At 39.8% G+C, this 22,392-nt stretch overlaps 1 protein-coding gene across 1 annotated transcript in view; it reads left to right on the top strand.

Annotated features, from left to right (window-relative positions):
- Window positions 1–256: 256 nt before the first annotated feature.
- LOC133442205 (endothelin-converting enzyme-like 1) overlaps window positions 257–22,392 on the top strand; it is a 164,094-nt gene continuing 141,958 nt past the window's right edge. The window contains exon 1 of the mRNA XM_061720153.1: window positions 257–319. The gene's annotated coding sequence lies outside the window, so the exon portion shown is untranslated. The remainder of the gene's footprint in view (window positions 320–22,392) is intronic.

The raw sequence follows: 22,392 nt of genomic DNA, 5'->3' as shown, positions 1-22,392 counted from the left end.
CCTCCTCTCCCTCCCTCTGGTCTCTCCTCCTCTCCTCTCCTCTCCTCTCTCCTCCTCTCCTCTCTCCTCCTCTCCCTCCCTCTGGTCTCTCCTCCTCTCCTCTATCCTCTCCTCTCTCCTCCTCTCCCTCCCTCTGGTCTCTCCTCCGTACCGGGGACTGTCAGCTGCAGCCGCCGCAGAAAGCCACGCACATCCCCATCTGTTCCGACCCGCGGAGTGGGCGGGGGCTCTGAGCGGTCTGGATCTCCCTCGTTCACTCTCATCCAAACAGCCGTCAGTTCTACATCCTCACCGGGGATTTAGGAACCAAACACCACAGGTAAGCTCTTTTTTACACAAGTTTTCGTCACTCGGCTGCGGCTACAGACGCGTGCAGGCGTCTCCTCCGTCGACTTGCGGTTATGTTGCAGCAAACTATAGCAGGCAAAACTTTAAATAACGGAAAACTCTGTTAAAAGTGGAAGAAGGCAGAGTTGAGCTCAGACTCATCCTCGGCTGGCTCGCACGGATCTCTCCGTTCTCAATGCACGGAGCCATAAGTTTCGGTAATCAATAAAACTGCATATGTGGATCCGGTTTTTCGGGGAGAAAATGACTGATTGACGCACTTTGTAAATTTCATTCATGTAAATGATTTAATTGCACAGCTTTTTGCACAACCTCTTCCACCTGTTCTTGAGGATTCTGTGTAGCGACGTGATCTCCGCATGATTTCGCATAGGTAAAACCAAGCAATAAGGCATATTCGTGTTTGGGAAATAGAAACAATTGCATCTTAATGCACAACCAGTTAAAAGTTGAGAGTGGACACCTCTGCGGCTCCACCACCTCCAATCTAGGAGAAAAGCGCAATGTCTTCTTCTATTCTCAATTAAAATCACAACAGTTTTTTTTTTTTTTTTTGCAAAGTGATTATATCTGGAAAAAACGTGTAAACCTTGAATCTGTTAGTCTATACTTATAAAGTCAAGAAATCAATCTGGCGACTCAGAAAGCTTGAAAAAAATATGACCTTGCCTGTGAAAGGTGTGGGAATTGATTGAGTGAGCTATTCACGCTAATTGTTATTTAGAAAGACTATTCTGCCCTAATAAATGAACATAAAGAGAAATTAACTGCATTCATAAATAGTTCTCTATGAGATGTAGGTTATCACATATACTGTAGCATTTAAAATACTCTCTAACAGAACTTCACAGAAGAGGTTCTTCTCGGGTCCAAGTCTAAAGAGAATCCCAGGAGTCTAGAGCTGTGTGTCCAAATGTGTAGCCCTTGCAAATGCATGGCCCTCTGCTGCAGCCTCTGGCGGCCGGTGATAAGGCTCCGGGGGGCTGGCTCCTTTCTCAACCCCTCAGAGAACTGTCCTGCTTTTCAGGGAGGATCTGTAACAGGATTGATTACAGGATAATAACCTCATTTATGGAGGGCTTTGAGCTGACACAACTCACAGAAGTGGATATAAGTGAGTGGAAAGTTCTTAAATGCCCTTCTTCTTGACAACCACCAAATGACATGCGTTAACTAATTTGTGTTAGATGTTTGCACAGTCAAAATGCACATGGGTAGGATGATTTCAAAAGAAGAAATTTGTATTGTTTCAAAGTGAATTGTAAACAAAGATTGTTTCCGGAGAGGGAATTCATTTGAGGGCATTACAGGTATTACAAGTGATAGTAGGTGCATTCATTTTGCATTACTTTTAATTTAATGGGAAATAATTATTTGCACACTCAGTATATTGGCGCTTTTGCATTAGTACCACCTTAGCCCGGCTCGGCTCCGCGCGGCTCGTCGCGGCTCTTCCCGTTTGTCCCTGTGTGTTTTCGCACTGCCAGGGGAGAAGTGGTGGGGTTGGGGTGAAGCTGCTGTGACGTACTCGATTGCGCAACCGCTTTGTTCATGTCGGCGCTGATGAGAAATCAGCTGGAGCCGCGAGTGGCTGAGAAAAAAACAGCCCGTCTACATCCCTTTTTTAATTCTCTTGTCAGTCACCAGGTTTATGAACATCTGCACCTCAGAGTTGGATCACCAAACAGACGTTTAGCGCTTTATAATTAAATCGCCGCGGGTCGCTCTCGCTCTGACTCCCGCTTCCTGATTCAAACGTCTGACCCGACCAATCGGTGGCGAGGAGGGTGGTGACCTCAGAAATAGTCCCGGCTCAGCCTGCTATAGAACCTCGCTGAAATGGTTACAGAAAAAAGTATCGACTTGGAGCGGCTCTACCCGTCTCAGCCCTAGTGCGAAAGCGCAAAATGGGGCCGTGGCGGGTAGAACCGAGGAGAAGCGATACTAGTGCAAAAGTGGCTTTTGTGTCTTTAATATGTAGTGGTACAATGAACAGCTTTTTTTTTTGCTTTGTTCACAGACAGTGTTTCCTGCAGGTGCTTCTCATCCCCAGCTACAGATCTGCCAGACAGATGACGAGGAACAGTTTTTGATCTGTTTATGTGTTAACTTATAGCTCTTAGGGTCTGTCGTGATAATGCAGTTCACCTCATACTGATGAAATAACATTTATTCTTAATCAACATTTGATGTACTCATTCAAGGAATTAGATTCATTCTGGAAACAAATTTGTCCTAAATTAAAGTTGCTAATTGAGCCAATGATCCAGAACTGAATTTCATGTGACTGCTGACATTTATCTTCAGAAAAATGTAGTCCATCTGAGTCTTTGTACAAGTGATGTGAAACAAGCCACACAGACCTCTGGAATCTTTATTCATAACCCTCTTAATCAACAGAGAAACACACAATACCCATGACTGCTGAAAGTTCAACATAGACCATCATCAAGCATCTTTCTGGCAAAAACTGAAAGATGAAAGTTGAGTCAAAGCTAAGGGCTTATAATATTGGACGGAGTTGTAAATGGTTATGTCAAGGTATAAGACACAAACAAGAATAAAACAAAAAACCTCTATGCATCTGCAGAGATGTGCTGTTGATGCAGTTAAGGGTGGATATGAAGTGTGTGTGAGAAAGAAGACGCGTGTGTGTGTCTGTATAGGGTGGGTGTGAGTTTCAGCAGAATTAGTATAACTCATATATTAAACTCTGTCATGTTGGGTAAATAGCCATTTATCACACATACCTCTTTCTACAATGGTACCCACAAGATCCAATCCATTAGCCATATGCTAGATGTCCACTGAGTGTGTGAGTGTGTGTGTTTTTGCAGGCGCATTCACAAAAATGTATTATCATGCTTAAGGAGCTGTGACACAGAAAAAGTGTGTGTATATGAAGCAGAAAGGAACGCAGATGCATGAAGAAAACACACGCTTGATGTCTTGAATAGAAATTTTATCAACACTATAGTGGATTATGAGCAAGAAATGAAAGTCTGTAACCAGATACGGTTTTGTTGGTCCAGTCTGACCCTAATCGTATGAGTGTGAGGGTGTGTAAAAAAGAGAAGATTGATGGATGATAAGGTGGAGTGATAAAGACACTGCACAGATAAGCAATCCTTGGATTTCCCAAACACCCCTTTTTCTCACTTTGGTGGACCCACTTTTCTCTGATCCATATTTTTAACATGCCGGCCAGCAGCATTAGAAGGATGAAAATGCCAAAAGGTTTATGCCACAGTTGCCCACAATTTTATATATATATATATATATATATATATACACACACACACACAGGATGGTCATTGCTTCTGGGTTTGAGAAGTGAAGCCTTGTGTTTGAAGCCTGAAGTGCAGAGCTCCTCCCCAATAATTATGACAAATGGAACCCATCTCTCACTTTTTCTCTTTAAACTTTTATTTGGTGAGTTTAGTCCCTGTCACTAATAGAAATTATTTCTCACAAGAGTATGATGATCATTTTAGGAATTATGATGTAATTTAGAGTAAAAAATATGATAAAGCAATGTATATATAATTATGGCCTTACTACTCATTGGCTGAAGAGTAAAATATTGCTACAGTATGGGCATAGCAACGTACATTGGGGTTTCTTAATCTATTTACCCCTCTCTTGGTAGGTGGTTTCTGAAAAATTCCAAATAGTTACTACCGAAATTCTCAACTAAATATATTCAGAATACTGGTTTATGAACCTGGAGTTGATATCACATGGGCTTTGCCAATTTTTATATAAAGTATGTTCTTTTGGGATCTAACATCTGGATATGAAATGATATATGAATGAAATGAAATGCAGCATTTCAAATATGAAATGCTGCTATAGCATTTACAAGAGAACTCTGAATAAAAGGATTGCAATACAGATTCATGTAAGGAATGTTATTCCAACATTATATAAATTGGAGAATGTTAAAGCAATAATACAATTTAAAACCTTTGACTTTCAATGTTGTTTTCCACAATGCAATTCAGATTGTCTGTCTAACCCACCTTGACCCACCAGTGTTTTGATATGCACTAGTGGAACTAGATAGTATAAAGGAGGTCTACAGCAAAACTCAAAGGCAGAATTAAAAGTGAGTAATCATTGGAATTGTTGAGGCAGGACTTTATTTAAACATGGGAATATCATAATATTGCATATCTTTGCAGCCTTTTCTGGGTGAATTCTCAGTGATGCCTTTAGTTACCTCATACTGCTGCACCTTTTACATAAAAAAAATAAATTATATATATATATATATATATATATATATATATATATATATATATATAAATGTATATATATATTAATAAGATCCATTTGTCTATTTACAGTGAGCGAAACAAGTCAAATTCCCTGTCTGGCATGTTCATACATGGCTGATTATCTTGGAAAATAGGCTCAAAATATATGATATCTAACTTCCCCTCCTACTTTTTTCGCACCCATGATGTGAAAAATAAAAAGTATGCTATTGTCATACAGTATATTAATGTGATATGCTATTACTGTGTGTTTTGATAACTGCCATGGTGTTTTCATAACCTTAATCAAATTGTTTATTATGTGTAAAGCAGCAGAGAAAAGCACAAGGACTCAGAGAATGAATTTGGAAATCACATTTCGAAAACATACTTGTTCAGTCTCTTTCTAATTGCACTGTCATGGACTTTAACATTTAGTATGCTCTGTGAGTCTTGTAGGGGCTGAGTTGTAGCTTTAGGGTTTTTTGTATTCCTTTGAGATTTACATGGTCTCATCTGAAAATCTGCCACTATTTTGAGTAATTTCCACTTATGATGACTAACCTTTCTCACTGTTTAATGTACAAATTTTACCCCCTTTTACCTTCAGAACTGCCTTAATCCTTCGTGGCAGAGATTCAACAAGGTACTGGGAATATTCCCCTGAGAGGTTGTAGACAGCCAGATAGTCAGATCTCCCACACCGTTACCCCACCACCACCAGCCTGAACCAGTGATACAAGGCAGGATGGATCCATGCTTTCATGTTCTTGACGGCAAATTCTGACCCTACCATCCGAATGTCGCAGCAGAAATTGAAAATCATCAGACCCGGCAACGTCTTTCCAATCTTCTGTTGTCCAATTTTGCTGAGCTTGTGCAAATCTTAGCCTCAGTTTCCTGTTCTTAGAGTGGCAACCGGTGTGGTTCTGCTGCTGTAGCCCATCCGCCTCAAGGTTGGACGTGTTGTCCATTCAGAGATGCTCTTCTGCATGCCTCTGTTGTAACCAGTGGTTATTTTTGCTTATTGTTACTGTTGCTTTTCTTTTAGCTTGAACCAGTCTGGCCATTATCCTCCGACCTCTGGCATCAACAAGGCATTTGCGCCCTCAGAACTGGCATTCATATTTTCTCTTTTATGGACCATTAAACCGTAAACCCCTTGAGATTGTTGTGCGTGAAAATCCCAGTAAATCAGCAGTTTCTGAAATACTCAGACCAGCCCGTCTGACACCAACAACCATGCCACGTTCAAAGTCACTTAAATCACCTTTTCTTCCCCATTCTGATGCTGGTTTGAACTGCAGAAGATCGTTTTGACCATGTCTACATGCCTAAAACATTGAGTTGCTGCCATGTGATTGGCTGATTAGAAATTTGCATTAATGAGGACAGGTGTACCTACTAAAGTTGTCGGTGAGTGTATAAAGCGAAACTAAACAGTCGTACATGATTCAACTAATTCACAATAACTCAGAATATCGTTCAGTTGTAACTTATACAGAAAAATACACTCACATTTTAAATCATTCATCCGTCACAAATCCACAAATAAAAAGTGGCGGAGGTAAGCATAGTACTACGTACTGTTCTCTGATTGGTTTATTGTTGCCAGCCATAGCAGACACCTAAAGTTATTGTGAGGTTGTAACAACGCTGTATTACAACATTTGGTTATAATTGGATTATGATATCAATTTGAAAATTGGGTTTACGGTAAAAACCTAAAGTTGGCTTGACGTCTAATTATAAGGTAACATTGACTAGATGTGGGATGATGGTTGCTTGCCAGTAGGGCTGCAACTAACGATTATTTTAATAATCAATTAATCTGTCGATTATTTTTTTGATTAATCGATGAATCGGATTAAAAAAAAACAAACTAAAAAGCATTAAATTCCAACCATTCGAAAACAGAACTGACAGTGCAAATTCACAGTGCAGATCATCTTCAGAAAGTTCACAAACAGGTTGCTCCTTGAACATCCCTGAGCTTTTAAAGTATTGATTAAAAAAAAAAAACTAAATGGACTAATACAGAAAACATACACATGCATGCTTTACATCTGCCAAATATATAGAAATAAAGAGCACAAAAGAGGTATACTTTGTTTAAAAGGGACCTGAGCTGTCAGAACAATAAATACATTATAAAAAATAAAGAAAAATACAAATCAGAAACAGGATTTGTTTGAACATTACAATTTGTTCTCTCACTGCCTTCACTCAAAAAACTAAGGATCTTACCAAGAAGTTTTCTTATTTCTAACCTAAAAATGCCTGATAACACACATCACTTAAAAGGTTAGGTGTTTTCCCCATGTGTTTCAATTGAACTTTCATTTGTGTCAAGCCAATTTTAAGTTCTAGTTAAGTTTTAAGTTAAAGTATAAGATTTTGAGTTTTGGCAGTGTTCAAAATAAAATTATGATTCCTGCTCTATTGGAGCACATTAGACACCAGTGCTGCTTGTTTTATCCATGAATGACTACAGAGCTAAAATTGAAAACTACCCAGCTAGCTTTATTATGTTTTTATTTTTCTGACATTTTCTGCCTTTTATTTTAACTGTAAGAAAACTCTAACTGTAGCGGGAACAGATGTTTAGAGGAACCTATGTATGTACTGGGTTAGAGGGGGAACATATAGGAGAACGGACCACAAGAATATAGCGTGGATTAAAAATAAAAGTTAAGCACTGAGCTACATGTGTCTCCCGTCTGGGCCATTGCAGCAACCCAGTCTCACATAAAAACATACCCTGCCTACGTTGATCCAAAGTACAAAAACGTAGAGGGGTTACAATATTAGCCCTTGAAATGTATAACTGTTACATTTTTCTGCCTATTCATTTTGCGTCCAAGTCACGTGACTTTTAAGATTCTGGCCGTGACAGCAACAAACATGGTGGACATTTTTCATTTTTGAGTGAAAGAAATCAATATTTTGAGCTAGTTTCTGCATAGAAATATATATATTTTACTTTCATAATATTCACTCAGTGAATTTACATAATCACTTGCTTGCTCGTGGTTGCAACGTTTTTTCAGATCTCGTCAGAATAATGTAAAAGGGTAACGTTTTAAAAATGTGAAAAAGTAACATTTTGGTTGTTGGACGGTGCTGTGAAAAAAATCAATATTTTGATGCTTCCTTGTTGGGAATTATTTTCAGATCTCGCCAGAATAATAATTTGAAATTGCAACATTTTGGTGCTGGGATACGTGGCGTTGATACATACACGGCCACGTATGCAGGCGGGGATTCCCCCCCCAAACCAGATTTTGATAGCAGAGCGAGTCGAACCCACAGAAAGCAGTTTTATTTTGAAAACCAACCGGATTTTCTTGCATTCCAAAAGTCTGACTTTCGGCCCGCCAAAATAAAAGATACAGCCAGACAAATGAATGAAAAAATTAAAATAATCCCTCTGGGACGTCATAGTGACAAGGGGGATCCTGGACACGTGACAGATGCCCCCGATCGTGTGCCGGTTAATATTTAAGATAGTTAAGTTTAGAGTAATTAAACTAAGTAGGGAGGCTGTTATAATAATAATAAATAATTATAAATAATTTGAATTAATTATTAATTATCAGACTTAACCTCCAGAAATTAATGAATAATTTATATTAATCATAATATTAATATTTAGTATAATAATAAATACACCTGTAGCACAAACCAGTGTTTATAGCAAACATTCAGAGACATTATCAGACAATGATGAATGACAACATAAGTAATGTGACTGTCTTTCAACCATTTCTTAACATCAACATCAAATATTTGAAGGGATGGCACTCCACTGTTCTGGTGTCTGCAATTGAGAAAGTATTTTGGGGGAGCTAAACTGTGCAGTATAAAGTAAACAAACTTTGGCATAAAAAAAAACAAAAAAAAGTCACAAGCTGAAAAAGTTGTATTTTTCTACAATACTGCAATAGTTCGGCTTTTTGTCCAGCGCTTTAAAAGCTGAGGGAAGTTAGGAAACCAGGTTGCCAGATTGGTTTCCCCGTGGCCGTTTTTCACGCATATAGCAGTGCGTCGTTGACTAAGTACAGGCGGAGTCGTCAAGTAATGCGTGAAAAACGCTGACAATAGCAAACATGGCAACCACTAATATTTAGTTTTTTTAGCCACTTACCCAAAAACACGGTCCGATTAATTTTCCATGGATGATTGCAATTACTGTAGAAACAGTATATAATTTATCTAGACTTGAGGTCTTGAATGTGTTAACAAACCACATCTGGCATATCACATTGAGTAGCCTAACTATACTTTTGAATCTAAACTTCATCAGTCCGACCATCTTTTACCCTCAGCTCTCACTGGACCGTACTTGGACGTTCTTTGGGGCTGAGGCCTGGCAACTGGACAGAGAAGGTAGTGGTGTTGGCCTTTGCAAACCGGATTTCCACACAGATAGATTGTTTTCTGCAGTCTTCGCCGGGGGGGTGTTCGCGGCATCTTTTGCAGGCACCAAGTTGTTGTGCTGCGTACCTTCTCTCCGATGGCTTCAGGTTGGTCCTGAACTTCCTGCAGAAGTACAGTCTCTTTCTGTGCTTTGGGTCACCACAAAGTATGCAGCCTTCTGTTTCACTGCTGGACTTGGTCGTCTTTGTTCTGGCGTACTAAACTTTATCCTCTCTCTAGTGGGTTCGACAAAATCTTTTAGCTGATCTAGCTGCTCATAGATGGCTTCTTGTGACTTCAGGTATGTGATGAGCTTGTCGAAGCGGTTTTGGGTAAGAAACCGGTAAGAAACCGGTAAGAAACGGTCTACTTAATAAACATGTTACAACCAGGGGTAAATATGCAATACGGTACAGGGGGGTCAAACTATGGAATACATATTCCCATTTAGCAAAAAAATGCTTCTCTGTACAAGGTTTTAAAGGATGTCTGAAACACCACTTACATTTTGTGTTGTGAATGGAACTGCTCTGGCATAAGTAATGGATGTGCTGAAAAATTTTACCGTCTTGTGTAATCTCCTTGAAATTATTATTTTTTTGTTCATCTGGTTTGTTATTTAGTCGTTTATTTTTTTGTTTGTTTCTTAATTATTAAATTGTACTAATTTTTCATTTATCCGAACATTTTTCTTTTGTGTATATTCTTTGTAATTTTCCTTAAATTTTCTATCATCTATAGATTTCTAACTGATAATTTGTATATTTTGTTTTTATAAGTATGATATTAAATTTTATGTTAACTATAGGTGGAGGCACCTGATAAGCTCTTTGAGTTTTCGCCTCTTCCTGCACTTTAAATTTTTAAAGTTGGTACTTTTATTTGTGTAATGTTTAACTGTGCAAATAAATGAATCTAAATCTAAAAATCTAAGAAGAAGAGATGGTCGGACTGATGAAGTTTAGATTCAAAAGTATAGTTAGGCTACTCAATGTGATATGCCAGATGTGGTTTGTTAACACATTCAAGACCTCAAGTCTAGATAAATTATATACTGTTTCTACAGTAATTGCAATCATCCATGGAAAATTAATCGGACCGTGTTTTTGGGTAAGTGGCTAAAAAAACTAAATATTAGTGGTTGCCATGTTTGCTATTGTCAGCGTTTTTCACGCATTACTTGACGACTCCGCCTGTACTTAGTCAACGACGCACTGCTATATGCGTGAAAAAGGGCCACGGGGAAACCAATCTGGCAACCTGGTTTCCTAACTTCCCTCAGCTTTTAAAGTGCTGGACAAAAAGCCGAACTATTGGTCTTGGTCCAGAGCATCTTAGGAAGGGATTAGATGGTGTTGCGATGGCTTCCAGTGCAACTGTGAGAAACCTTGGTGTTGTTTTCGATCAGGATTTGTCGTTTAAACCATATGTTAATCAGGTTTGGAAAATAGCGTTTTTCCATCTCCGTAATATTGCAAAAATTAGGAAAATCCTCTCGCAGAGGGATGCAGAAAAACTAGTTCATGCGTTTGTATCTTCTAGACTGGATTACTGTAATGTGTTGTTAGCAGGATGTCCAAGTAATTTGCTGAATAGGCTCCAGCTGATCCAGAATGCAGCAGCACGAGTACTGACAGGAATCAGCAGGAGAGACCACGTCTCTCCAGTGTTAGCGTCGCTCCATTGGCTACCTGTAAAATTCAGAATTCAATTTAAAATTTTATTACTTGCATATAAAGCCCAAAACTGCCAAAACTGTCATTAATCATTGTCTGATAATGTCTCTGAATGTTTGCTATAAACACTGGTTTGTGCTACAGGTGTATTTATTATTATACTAAATATTAATATTATGATTAATATAAATTATTAATTAATTTATGGAGGTTAAGTCTGATATATAATTAATAATTAATTCAAATTATTTATAATTATTTATTATTATTATAACAGCATCCCTACTTAGTTTAGTTACTCTAAAGACTTGGACGCAAAATGAATAGGCAGAAAAATGTAACAGTTATACATTTCAAGGGCTAATATTGTAACCCCTCTACGTTTTTGCACTTTGGACCAACATAGGCAGGGTACGTTTTTATGTGAGACTGGGTTGCAATTGCAGACACATTGCCTGTGCATGTTACTAAAACCAAACAAATCCGCTGCCTCTTTCTTCTTCCTTTAATGCGGCGCCAGCGTGCTGTGCCGCATTAAATGTAGTCTGGGCGAAATACCTCAACTTCAGCTCTGCGACTTAAGGCTGATTTATGGTTCCGCGTCACACCAAGGCAGAGCCTACGGCGTAGGGTACGCGGCGGTGTGCGTCGCCACGTACCCTAGGATACGCCGTCGATTTAACGCGGAACCATAAATCAGGCTTTAGTGAGTGTAATAATCGCGCAACACAACGAATCGATAATGGAATTCGTTGCCAACGCTTTTAATAATCGATTTTTATCGATTTTATCGATTCGTTGTTGCAGCCCTACTTGCCAGCACTACATAATTAGTTATGTAACCTTGTTTGATGTTGCAACCCGTATTCAACTAAGGACAGACTTTAATACAACGTCCCTATATCAGTTGGGAACTATCCAACAATAAATCAAGCAGAACGGCTTTGTCGCTACCAAAGTCGCGACCAAAGTCGCACTAAGGGCCTGTCCTAATACTCCCACTACCCCTTGTTTTCATCCCTACCCCTAAATTTTGCGCGTTCACGTGAGGGTAGTGGTGTCCCAATTCCTGTTTCCACCTAGGGCTAGTGAAGAAAAGTAATGTAGTGGCTATGAATCTGTCCCTACGGAGCAAGTGTTTTACGATGCTGACTAGCTGATCTAGTGACAGAAAAATCTCCCAAAATGCTTTTTGTCGTCATTTGCGGACTGAATCCAAAAAAAAAAAAACATGGCGGACATTTCTTATTTTTTAGTGAATAAAATCAATATTTTGAGTTAGTTTCTGCATAACATGCGTTTTGATTACATTTCTAGCAAGAAATATATATTTTACTTTCATAATATTCACTCAGTGAATGTATATAATACCTCGCTTGCCCGTTGTTGCGAAGTCTTTTCCAAACCTCGCCAGAATAAATATAATAAATATGGTTCCGCGTTACACCAGCGCAGAGCCTACGTAGTTTAGGTAACGTACGCCGTAGGCTCTGCGTCGATGCGCGCCGTACGCCGTACCCTACGCCGTAGGCTCTGCGTCGATTTAACGCGGAACCATAAATCAGCTCCGGAGCCGGCAGGCAGAAATCTCGAACTTTTTGGAGCAAATTTCTTAACAGGCGTAGCTACAACTGTTAGATTTCATCTATTAAACTAACATTTATCTTCCTAAATGATTTATTTCAGCCAGCGGTAATTCTCAACAGAGCTGCAGGTTTCTCCCCCGAGACGACGGTGCAGGGCGATCACGTCTGTACTCCGGCTGCTGCTGCTCCGAAATCATCATTATCATCTCCGAAAACATCGGGTCAAATTTTTTTAACAGGCGTTATTTGGATAAACTGAGCCCAGGTTGGAGATCTTAACGGTTACTTTTACGCCTGAAAAAATATTAAAACTTGATAAAGTGGCAATACTCCCCCTACTTTCTTTCACTAGCCCTAAATAAGAAATGTCCGCCATTTTTTTTTTGGATTCAGTCCGCAAATGACGACGAAAAGCATTCTGGGAAATGTTTTTGTCCCTAGATCCGCTATTGAGGATCGGAAATCCCTACGTCCGTAGGCAGAGATTCATAGCAACTACACTACTTTTCGTCACTACTTCTAGGTGAAAAGAGGAATTGGGACACCACTACCCCCACGGGAACGCGCAAAATTTAGGGGTAGGGAAGAAAACGAGGGGTAGTGGGAGTATTGGGACAGGGCCTAAGACATTTTGACAGATTTTTGAGCGCAGTTTACCACATAAAATTGGTCCGATGTCAGTAAGCACAAAAAAATTATACATAAGATTATAAGGCGGACTGACGATTCTTAGGAAAATTTAAGGATTTTAAGTGCACCTTATGGTATAAAAAATACAGTAATTTAGTAATGAATTGCACAATAACTTGAACCATTTTATTTAGTCATTACACAATGAAATTATTTTTTCAGTCAAAAATATGCGTTTTATTTAACTTGTGTGATGAACAATCTTTGTTGTTCATAAGACTATAACAAATAAACAAAGTTAGGTCAAGTTAAAACCCCATTATGACCATCCTGTTATTGCCAACAGGATTTGGCAAAGTACTTCTCACATCCATAACTGCTACCTTTTAAGATATCTAGAAAATTCAAAAACTCATGGAAGTTTAAGAGGACATGAAGTAGGGCTGGGCGATTATACGATCTCGATTTGTGATCGCGATCAAATTAAGTTCGATCAAGGTGATCAGCTGTGGGTATACTTTCTCGATCACGTGCAAAACATGCTGCAGCAAAGTGCACGACAACCAATCACAACCCGCTTTCCTGGCACCGCGCTGTCTGCATTAATTGATCATGCGCATGACATGCCGCGGCAAGTTGCATGACCATAGGCAGTAAACATCTGCATCCCCTGTACCGGTGGGAGCAAGCGTGACCAGAGAGAATAAAACTACAACACAACAACAACCGCAGGCTAGCATTAGCTTAGCTTCGAGCCGACCGGGACTCACGGTTTGCGGTTATTTATTTATTTATTTCGCCGGACAACTTCTTCCGAGCGACCCTCCGAGACGGGATTCAGCACTCTTCTGACACCATGTAACATGCCTTGCTTAGGCAGTCGGTAAGGATCCAGACGGGAGACGTACGTAGCTCTGTGTTTTACGTTTATTCACCATTCCATGCATAATTCTGGTCCGTTCCTTAAAGCAGGGCTTTCCACAAGTGCCAGCTGCCGGCCATATAGCCGACTACTCGATTAGGTCCAGCCGGCTACTTTAATGACGCTTATTTTTTTAGCCTATAAATATTATTTTTCGATTTTAATAAAATTAAATGTTTTTCTCATAGACTGACAATAATGTCAAACTGGACCGCACTCATTAATAATGAGAAATGTCCGCCATGTTTTTTGGTGTCACAGCCAGAATCTTGAAGGTCACGTGACTTAGACGCAGAACTAATAGGCAGAAAAAATGTAACAATGTAACAATTCAAGGGCTATTATTGTAACCCCTCTACATTTTTGCACTTTGGACCAACGTAGGCAGGGTATGTTTTTATGTGAGACTGGGTTGGGAGTTCATATGCATGACCACAGACAAGATTCACCAGCATGTCACACAGGTAGTTGCTACTTCTCTTTCTCTGCCTTAGCAGCAGCCAACTTTGAAAACTCCATATACTCGTTCGTGTGAAAAACTTTCAAATGGCTTATCAGCTTCGTTGTGTTGAAATTCTTTTGTAACATTCCTCCTCGGGGTATCTTCTTTGCACACTCTTTGCAAACTGAAAATTTGTCACCCTAACCCTAACCCTAACCCTTCTCGGCCATTGTAAAACTCCCCTACCGGCAAGGCCATTCTCAGTGTTGATGTTTTGTTTGTTCGTTTGTTCGTTTGTTGTTTTAAACGTCATCAGATCGACCCGCTCTGAACTATTATTTTCCGATCTCCAATCAAAACCGATAGGGGCATTATCGGCCCGATCCCAATCAGTGGCCGATCAATCGGTGCATCTCTATTATTTTGTGTAACTTTTGATGACATTATTACCATATAGAACTAAATAAAATGGATTTTAGTGACCAGGGAATTACACATTTATTCTTCTTTGAATTTCGGCACCCCCATGTTTTTGGAAAACAACCCGGAATTATTGCTCGCTCCAAAAAAGCATGTTTTAAAAAAAATGATCATTATTATACCTTTTGTTTGGCAAGACAATCAACAAATTAATACATTTATAGTGCTTGTTACGTAAATGCAACCTATAAAGTACTATCCATACATATATGTTGTGTTGGACACTCACATTGTGCAATAAAGTTTTTGAAAGAAAAAAAAGATCGAATGACTAATAATGAATGCTTCAAGTTGAGCAGAGGACAAATAATAATCTCGTCCGGGTTGACGTATATATATATATATATATATATATATATATATATATATATATATATATATATATATATATACATATATATATATATATATATATATATACGTCGCCGCGTACCCTTACGCCGTAGGCTCTGCGTTGGTGTAACGCGGAACCATAAATCAGCCTTTATGTGCATGAAGAGAGCTTTTTTTTCCAAAATGATCTGTTTATTTCGCTTGTCACTTTTCAAAATGTAAATTACTATAATTCTTTATAGTCAACAGCCTCTTAATCTTGACAACTCAGTACAGTAACTTAAGTATACACTACTAAATACGTAAGGGATCATGCCCGACGAGGTATTATCAGAAATATATGGACGACGCGGGGGCGTGAATCGTCCGACGGGAAGCGGAGGACGGTTTCCCTCCGTGAAAATATTGTAAATTATTATAATTATAATTATTCAAATATTACAAAATCTCCTTGATATGGGAGAGTTATGAAGTTGGGGAGATCAGCATGTATTCTCTCATCTCTCTGCCTGTCACAGGAATGCACGTCATGTCATGAAGGGAGCGGTGGTGGCGGCTGAACCCCGAGGTTTCTTCTGGTGTTCTAATTTAAGTTGTTGGAGAGTTTGCCCGAGACGTTAGAGTTGGAGTCTGCCTTTGTTTATGACTGTAAAACTGTTAGTTTCCTTCCTGTAAATAAACCGGCCCGTTCAGAGCTGTCTCCGCCGGTCAGTGTAACGTTTCCCTGACCAGGCGGATACTTTGATCTTCCACTAGCAATCATTACAGACAGTAAAAGCTCTGTAACTATTTTCACTCCATCGCCGTTGTAATCAACAGCGAAACAGAAATGATGCCACCGGAGATTTGAATGAATCCGGTGCTTCTTCAAACTTTTTTTTCTCATCTGTCACGCTGGTGCTCATGTCAAGCAGAGCTCTGCTCTGTGTGAGCGGGGAGTGGGCGGAGCTACGAGGGGGAGTGGGCGGAGCTATGATGGGGGAGTGGGCGGAGCTACAACACTGACTCGCGGAGCACTTTTCTGCAGCAGGCACGACACAAACACGCGGATTTAAAGCAATACAAAATTATGGCAAAACCGAAAATCTGCGGCACACAAGGGCGTATTGAACCGTGGAGGGCGAACCGAACGGTTCGGTTTTATACCGAGAACTGTTGCATCCCTAATATATATATATATATATATATATATATATATATATATATATATATATATATATATATATATATATTTAATTATATATATATATATATATATATATATATATATATATATATATATATATATATATATATATATATATATATATATATATATATACAGGGCTGCACATAATTATTTTGGTCTGGTGCTCAGAGGAGCCCCTGGATATGTGACTTGGGGCTCCAAAAACGCGGTGACCCGTCTCGCCGGATCGATAAAAGAGGGATGCAGGAATAAGTTATAGGCAAAACGATATTTATTCACTTATAAAGATGAATGGCTCAATATGGTCCTTTACAAAGTTAATTTATTTCAATAATTCAACTAGAATATGGTGTAAAAGTTAATCTATTTCAATAATTCAACTTAAAAGGTGAAACTAATATATTACCTAGTCTTATTACATGCAAAGCAAGATATGTTGAACCTTTATTTGTTATAATTTTGATGATGGAATTGTTTATTGATTTCATAAAATATTCTCTAATTTATTTTTTATTTGGGGTTTTCATAAACTGTGAGCCATAATCAGAGAGCAGCGTCTTGCTGGTGCAGGAAACTGCTGCACGCAGTGACGGACACTGGCTGATTTATGGTTCTGCGTTGCACCAACGCAGAGCTTACGGGGTAGGATACGCGGGAACGCGAACCTACGGTACGTGTCGCCGCGTAACATCATGCAGCCACTTCTCGGCGAACACACGTTTTCTGTTCGATTCGGGTAGTGGTTCAGTTTGTCGTCTCTTTGTAGTTGGTGGTGGTGGAACGCCAAAATAATTACTTAATGGCGCTTGCTTCTTGGACATTTTGACGAGACGTGTAAAGCTGCTTGTGACGATAGATCCTTACATCTCTTCCTGCTCAACCCACCGCCGCAACGAGCATGGAGGGGGAGTAAGGACGCGCTGTGATTGGCCAGTACCAACTTTGAGTGGCAGTTCTGGGGAAAAGCTCTCGCAAGAGATTTTTTAATATTAGTATTCTGGTCTGGCCACAACCAATAATATGAGCCCCAGCTGTTGGTACGCAAAAGCGCTTCGCAGCACAAGATTGACAGCGCACTGTGCCAAGTGGCCTACGGGTCCCTCAATGGGACAAATTTCAAATGCTCGTGCATTTTGCCACTCATAATTAATTGTGTTAATTTTCATAACGCGCTAATTAGCAGTGTAATTAAATAATCTAATTAACGTGCTAAACTGACAGCCCTACTTTGTATATTTTAACGCTACAAGACAATGGATCAGATTGAAGACGACGATGCCATATTTCTTGCCGATGTGCTTTTGGATTAGTGTGAGGTAAGTTACTCTTAAACTGAAAACTTTGTCTTAATTCATTAGTCACCGATTGCTGTGTCTGTGTTTGGGGGATGGGTAATTTGGTGAAGCGCTTGTTTAAAAAAAAATATTTTTATGAAAAGTGCTTTACATATAGTGTGATTGCTTGAAAGTAGGACAACTCCTAAAAATGTTATACTGTAGCTATAGTGCAGAGCTGACTTTTGGTGGTAAGTGAGTACAGTAGAACCATGTGTAGGCCCACTCACTGGCCACTTCATTATGTACACCTGTGCAATCTAATGCAATCCAATACAATAGATCTGTGGTACATTCTGCTTTTAAGAAACTTTTACATTTTCAGTGTTTGTTGACATTGTCAGAAAGGTGATCATTCAACTTTGTTTATTATTGAGGTTATAGTGGATGGTGGTAGTGTACTTGAGTGCATATTGTGCAGTGTTGCATATTTTGAGGGGGACATTGCTCCATATAATACACTAAATGATTTTGTTTCACATTCTAGATCGCAATAAGCGCATCCACTCAGGAAAAAGATTGCTGTAGAAAAGAAGCCTTTGATAATGCTATGACTGAAGACAATGCTGTTGTGGGAGAAGCTGAAAAACTCCCTCCTCCTAATGAGCTCTTGACTGAGGACAATTACTCCTGGCCATGGGAATGTAAGTAATTGAAAGACACTGAATACAAAAGTGTTAATGTGCACATCTTGCCATAAATGTAAGACAGTTGACAACACTTTGTGATGGATTGCAGGTCATGGTGATATGGTACAAAACAAAAAGGTCTACAATAAGGTTATGCTCCTGACCAGACAAAGAAGAAGTAGTAATTGTGAAGTCAAGCAGAACTGGGAGTACATAAAGAATATGGCAAGAGTGACAGAAGAGCTTTCCTCCCAGCTTTCCCAAGGCATCACTGGACAAAGTACAGGTAAGTAGGATAAATTATTTGCAAATTACTTGTCTGGTAACATGTGGATTATACATTTTTATATTGTATATTTTCAGGCAGTACCGAGGCTTTGACAGAGAGAGGGGGTGAGGGGCTACTCTGTGTACTGGAGAGAAGATTACATCAGGTTCAAGCTCAGCAGGCCACAGCACGCAACACATACCAAAGTATTTTGAAGATGGTGACTTTGGATGACTCTCTGAAGAGGAAAACCTGGACAGTAGCTCCTCTACTGATGAAGAACTTAATGATCCGGATATGGTGTGAGTGACCTAAGGGTGTAAGGGTCTGTTTTTAGCACTCTACTTGGAATCAATGATGAACTGATGTTGCCTTTTTTGCCTTTATATATATATATATATATATATATATATATATATATATATATATATATATATATATATATATATATATATATATACACACACGAGAATATAGACTGTGTGGAGAATATATACATACATACATACATATATATATATATATATATATATATATATATATATATATATATATATATATATATATACATACATACATACACATATATACACACACACACACATATATATATATATATATATATATATATATATATATATATATATATATATATTACATTTTGTGTTATGTGCATCAAAACAACTTACACTTGCTGAGATGATTCTGATTTTATGTTTATGCCTTTACATTTTTATTTTACTTAATCTATTCTTTTTTTCACCAGCCAAAAGACTGTGATTGGTGTTCCTATAACAAATAAATTACTTGAATTTGAACTACTGTTGAATTTTCCTGCACTACTACACCATGTTAAATTCCTATATTGTAATCCATCTGGAAATGAGATGCTGATTGAATGAATTCAGTTGGAGCCCTGCTGCTGTCACAAAAAATACACATTTGTGTATAATATATGAAGTCAATTTCTAACTTGATGGATAGCTGTTTACTATTTCAACATTTCTTCCCTTAGACAGGGAGTCTTAGTCTATTCGCACAAGTTAACCAAATAAAGTTAACAGTGCTTTCTCTTACGTCTATAATTGTAGTCATCTATTGCCCTTCTTGGCTGGGAATGTGAAGACATAATCTTTGTAACATAAAATGAAACTTTATTAATTCCCTGAGGGAAATGTAGGTTTCATAGCAATCACAGCAATCCGAATGGAAAAACAGAGGAAGTATACAGGTAGAGAGTAGGAGAAGACAATAAAAATTAAAGCTGCAAGCAGTGATGAACGGGCCTGTTCAGGCATGCTGCAATGGAAGTGCTTGTATGACTTGCATGTAGATGTCTTCAGGCCTGGACATTTAGTGGATGACACCAGCCACGACTCTCTATATCAAACCATTCAAAAGTTATCGCAGAGAGTAGGAACTATCAGATATTGACCAATGGTGCCTGATAGCAGAACGCCCGCCCTCCAAATCTACATTTAGATACTCTAGGAACTACGAGTAAACCTGCACTCTGAGAGCGGAGAGCTCTGCCAGGAACATGAGGCCCTATCAGGTCTTGTAAATACTGCGGAGCTGAGCCGTTTTGGGCTTTATATGCAAGTAATACAATTTTAAATTGGATTCTGAATTTTACAGGTAGCCAGTGGAGCGACGCTAACACTGGAGAGACGTGGTCTCTCCTGCTAATTCCTGTCAGCACTCGTGCTGCTGCATTTTGGATCAGCTGGAGCCTATTCAGCAAATTACTTGGACATCCTGCTAATAACACATTACAGTAATCTAGTCTAGAAGATACAAACGCATGAACTAGTTTTTCTGCATCACTCTACGAGAGGATTTTCCTAATTTTTGCAATATTATGGAGATGGAAAAACGCTATTTTACAAACCTGATTAACATATGGTTTAAACGACAAATCCTGATCGAAAACAACACCAAGGTTTCTCACAGTTGCACTGGAAGCCATCGCAACCCCATTTAATCCCTTCCTAAGATGCTCTGGACCAAGAATGATAACCTCTGTTTTATCTGAATTTAGAAGCAAGAAATTTCTGGACATCCAGTCCTTGATGTCCCTAAGACATGCCAGAAGTTTAACTAACGGTTCTGTTTCATCCGGCTTCATAGACAAATTATTTATTTCACACTTTACATGAAGCCCTCCATTACAACCACAAAACAACATTTTCCAAAAAGAAAGTTTCATAGTTTGGCACTTTAACTAAATGAAAGTCTGGGATTTTAAAGCTATTGCTTTTAAACAGAGGACCAGTTAAAGTAAAAAGAAAACCCTTCATATTCCTTTCCAAAGGTGGTGAAATATTGCCTAACTAGTTTGCCGAACTTATCTGAAATAAAGGGGTTTGTTGCTTGATCTCAAATAATTTCATGAATGGATTCATGATGGATCCAGTGGCTTCACACAATCATCAACATCAAATCCGAGCAACAGTGGAAATTATCCTCATTTATTTCCACAAATTATACGAACAGATACTTCCATAAATGTAGACTAGAGGTTCTCAGGGAGAATCTCATCCACCCCCGGTGCCACTGAGGAGCTTACGAACCACCTCAGCGAACTTGGCTTGGGTGATGGACCAGCACATCCCAAAGTCCACAGTCTCTGCTTCCTCAATGGAAGGCATGTCAGTTGGATTGAGGAGATCCTCGAAGTATTCCTTCCACTGTCCGACGATGTCCCCAGTCGAGGTCAACAGCTCCCCACCTGCACCGTGAATGGTGTTGGCAGAGTATTGCTTCCCCTTTCTGAGGCGCCAAACGGGTTGCCAGAATTTCCTCCGGGACAACCGAAAGTCTTCTTCCATTGCCTCCCCAAACTCCTCCCAGACCCGAGTTTTTGCCTCCAGGACTGCCCGAGCTGCACCCTGCTTGGCCTGCTGGTACCCATCTACTGCGTCAGGAGTCCCACAGGCTAACATAGCCCAGTAGGACTACTTCTTCAGTCTGACGGTATCCCTTACTTACACACACACACTTTCACACAGGTTCTGGGATTGCCACCACGACAGGCACCAGAGACTTTGTGTCCACAACTTCGAGTCGCCGCCACGTCGACAATGAAGGCACAGAATATGGTCGGAATATGTGAGAAGTTCTCTTGGAGATGAGAGTTGAAGACTTCCCTGACAAAGGGCTCAGCCAGACGTTCCCAACAGACCCTCGCAATACGTTTGGGTCTGCCCGGTCTGTCCAACTTCCTCCTCCGCCAGTGTATCCAACTCACCACCAGGTGGTGATCAGTTGACAGCTCAGCCCCTCTCTTTACCTGAGTGTCCAAGACATAAGGCCGAAGATCAGATAAAACGACAACAAAGTCGATCATTGACCTCCAGCCTAGGGCGTCCTGGTACCACGTGCACTGATGGACACCCTTATGCTCGAACATGGTGTGATGTGTCATGGACAAACTGTGACTAGCACAGAAGTCCAACAACAGAGCACCACTCGGGTTCAGATCAGGGAAGCCGTTCCTCCCAATCACGCCTCTCCAGGTGTCCCTGTCATTGCTCACGTGAGCGTTGAAGTCCCCCAGTAGAACAATGGAGTCCCCAGTTGTAGCACCATCAAGTGCTCCTCCCAGGGACTCCAAGAAGGCTGGGTACTCCGCACTGCTGTTCGGCCCGTATGCACAAACAACAGTGAGAGACCTTTACCCGACCCTCTCGTTCACCGGGGAATCCCAACACATTGCGGCTGAACTGGGGGGCTATAAACAAGCCCACACCAGCTCGCCGCCTCTCACCATGGGCAACTCCAGAGTAGTGGACGGTCCAGCCCCTTTCAAGGAGCTGGGTTCCAGAGTCCAAGCTATGTGTGGAGGTGAGCCCGACTATCTTTAGCCGGTATCTTT

The sequence above is a fragment of the Cololabis saira genome, chromosome 4, assembly GCF_033807715.1.
Source record: "Cololabis saira isolate AMF1-May2022 chromosome 4, fColSai1.1, whole genome shotgun sequence".
Classification (NCBI taxonomy): domain Eukaryota; kingdom Metazoa; phylum Chordata; class Actinopteri; order Beloniformes; family Belonidae; genus Cololabis; species Cololabis saira.
This window is presented reverse-complemented; position numbering and strand designations above follow the sequence as displayed.